Source organism: Pinus tabuliformis, chromosome Q (assembly GCF_031772625.1).
Source record: "Pinus tabuliformis cultivar Carrire ecotype Pingquan chromosome Q, CPIR1, whole genome shotgun sequence".
Classification (NCBI taxonomy): domain Eukaryota; kingdom Viridiplantae; phylum Streptophyta; class Pinopsida; order Pinales; family Pinaceae; genus Pinus; species Pinus tabuliformis.
The window spans coordinates 262,649,608-262,653,152 of NC_142296.1; the positions used below are offsets into that span (position 1 = coordinate 262,649,608).

Genomic DNA, 3,545 nt, shown 5'->3' on the forward strand with positions numbered 1-3,545 from the left:
GGGCAATATGGAAAGAAGCCTCATGCAATAAGGAAAACATACATAAGATAGAACAAAGACAATAGTCATGGGTCGCAAAGTGAGATTGAAGCAGTAGAAAAGAATTCGAAAGGAGGAGCTAGAATATTTTGAAGAGCTCATAGAGGTTCTCGCTGCAACCGAGGAATCTAAAAGACAAGTCGATGAAGCCAAACAAGTCAAGGATGCATGGATCATGATGGATCTAGTAACACTGCCAAAATTTACTAATATTTTTTTATTTTTATTTTTGGATTTTCAAAATGTGACCTTTTCTTCAATGTAAAGAGTTGAATGAGTACCAGTCTAATAACCCATATGATGAAGTATGCGATGCTTTAGTATTGAATCTTATGCCACAAGCATTGGATGAGAATTTTTTGTGCAAGGTTGCAAAAGCTACACCTTCCCAAGAAGTATGGAAGATCTGAGAAGCATAATTTGGTACAAAGGAAAGTGACATGCAACAACAAGTTGTGTCATAATGTGCTGAAGAATCAATAGAGAAGTCAATCGCAGGTTTGAGAGTAGATGAGAAAGACACTGGGACGACAACAGAGCTTGGAGAATCCCACTCAAATGTGGATGGTGGTCATGAATACTGTGAAAGTGAAACCCATTATGCAGATGTGCATATGGATGAAGAATACATAACAAATATTGCAAAGAGAGAAGTTGGAGCCTTTGCATGTGAAACAAAGCAAGAGCATATAGATGCTTGAGAACTCTAATGCAATGTGGATGGTGATGTTGATCGTAAATTCAAGAGTGCATCTCTTGTGAATTCAACAATAGCTGATGAATTTGGTGAAGTAGAAATTGTTAATGTGCACACACATACTTAGATATCCCACCATAGAGTGAATCAAAATTATGCTAATGAAATTTATGATCTCTTTTTTGAAATATGGATTGATTGTGGAAATATGGAAAGTACCATGTTTGATGAAGAATTGAAGTTTGAAGTTGCCAATGTAGCAACAAGTTATGAAGCAAAAGTTGGAACTGCTCATGAAGTAGTGTGTGATATAGCAGCAACTGATGATAAAGAATAGGATAAAGTGATTCAAGAGTTAATCTACTGACTGCATAATAGTGGAAGATAGTTTAAATACAATTGAAGAGGCAGAGAAAAAAGAGGAAGAGGAGAAATCTCTCATTGCATAGCGTAATGAAAATGTTTTTAACATTGATTTTGAGTGTGTAGGTAAATAGGATAGTAGTCCAGCTAAAAGAGAAGATGAAGAAAAAGATGCAAGAAAGGACATGGAAGTTTTTGAAGATGAAGAAGAAAGAATTGAAACAATATTTTAGTAATGGAGTCAAGAAGAGATTAAATTATGCTATCAATAAATATGGTAGAAAGAAGACTAGGACTATGAAGCACAAAAAGTAGAAGGAAGTTCACAGTTTGAAGATGAAGATCAGTGTAGGAGTGAAAGAATTTTGAAGAGGAAGTTGTAGAAGACAAGCTCAAAACAAATACAAGAGAAGTCAAAGAACAATTGTAGAAACAACAGGTGAAGAAATATGGAGCTTACAACAAGAAAGACCATCTGAGAATGAAGTGGTTTTGAGGGTATAGAATTTGGAAGAAACGAAAAAGAAAATCCAACGTTATAAAAAGTTTTTGAGTCAAATTTTTATTGTAATCCTAGCTGAGACTTAGAACAACAAGCATGTTTGACTTATGTTGAGTCATACAATCGTATTAAGGGGGAATGTTAAAAATAATAATTAGTCCTGTGTGAATGAAATGCATGAAGAGTTGAGTTAAGTTAAGAAAAATTAAATTGAGTGTGAGTTTGCATGAAATAGTTAGCCAAAGAAAAGGCAAGTCAAGTTAGAGTTTGCATGATTGCATATTTAGTAATTTTGATGTTTATATACCCATGGTTGGGTCATTGTAATGCGAAGTGACAAGCAAGAAGTGAGACGAGTTGCAACTTGGTGAATATGTATGTGAGAAGGATTAATGAATAGAAATTTTTTATTAGTGTTTGTATGTTTATCTCAGCCTCTGTCCATCATGATAAATATCTACATTGAAAGCGAAATCCATGGAGAGAGGGGGAGAGGAGCTCGAGTTACTCAACATTGAGGAAAAAGCCTTCAATAGCTTTATCTTCTCCTCTTATCGTGACCTAGTGTGCACTCTAGCTTTCACCTTGCTTCTCCCTCCATCTTTTGCAACTCTAGTGATATGCCTGATGCCCAACCCCTTGGTGCTTTATAAATCCAATCAAGAGATCTTTTATATGGTCTTTGAACTCATCGAGTTTGTATCCTTATAATTGAGGGGCTCTCAATGCCTTTAGATTACGAGCAAAGTTTTTGAATCTTAGATGTTGTCGATTGCGACAATGATGTACACGGTGGCCTCCATATACACAACCAATGAATTTTCCTTTGCGAACACTTTGACCTTCGTTACCAGGTTTTGGAAGCACCTGGCAACAACTCTCCTTTGGTTTTTTGCAGTCGTCTTGGCCCATACGACATTCTACATACTGGCTTTCTTCCTGCTTATGTACAATGCGGGATTCGATAAATGTGTGAATTCAAGAGATTTTATTTTCAATTCAATTATGATACTCGCCTTCTTCTTCGTTGTCCATGTGTACATAGACATGATTGGGTACCTGGACGACATTACATCTGTGTTGCAGGAGCAATATTACAACTTAATTGTCATGTGGAAGAGGAGGGAACCATCCAGGGAAAACAAACAACTGTAATTTCACTCTTTATGATCTACTTCATATTTAGCCAAGGGCGTTGTCTACCGACACCACAAATTCGCCCGGACTACAGATTCTTGGCAGAGTCTGGCAAATTTTTTTCAAAAATTTAGAATGTTGGAGTGTTTGAATCAGGTTTTTGATGGTGGAAATGAATTCAACACCATCAAGAACCCTTGGGCACCTAAAATCTTGAAGTTTGACAGTTGTAACCCAGATTTTAAAAAATTTATGCCAAATTTTCTCATAATCTTACCTAAATTTCCATTATTTTCCAGGCTAATTGGTAAATTTTTTATACTACGCGTTTAGCCAAGGCGTTGCGATTTTTTGGTATGTAGTCGTTGAGATAAAGAGTCTTCGGGACGTGTGGATTGTGATGAGTACAATGCATGTGACATTCCTTGATGGGTTGTTGTGCTTGGTTATGTTTTTGGACCTGGTGATGCAAATTGAACTATACTTTGTGTGAAAATGGTACCAACATTGGAGCATAAACACTTCCCGAGATCCCATTGGAAGTTTATAGGGTCGGAAACTATGTACAACAAAGAATAAAATTTTAGACCTTCGGGTTAATATGCGTATGGAAATATATTCATTGTTTCCAAGTTGTTATATCAAATTAAATGTAAGAATATTTGTTGGCTTCCATAATACTCTTGGAATAAGTACTTTTATTTTATTTTAAAATAGGTTGGATATATTTTTTACACAACTGAGTTAAAATAGGTTGGATATATATATATTTTTTCATAAGTTTAGGCTTGAGTCGATATAAATGTT

At 35.6% G+C, this 3,545-nt stretch overlaps 1 pseudogene; it reads left to right on the top strand.

Annotated features, from left to right (window-relative positions):
* Nucleotides 1-944: 944 nt before the first annotated feature.
* On the top strand, nt 945-2,872 carry LOC149219181 (uncharacterized; annotated as a pseudogene).
* Nucleotides 2,873-3,545: the final 673 nt, after the last annotated feature.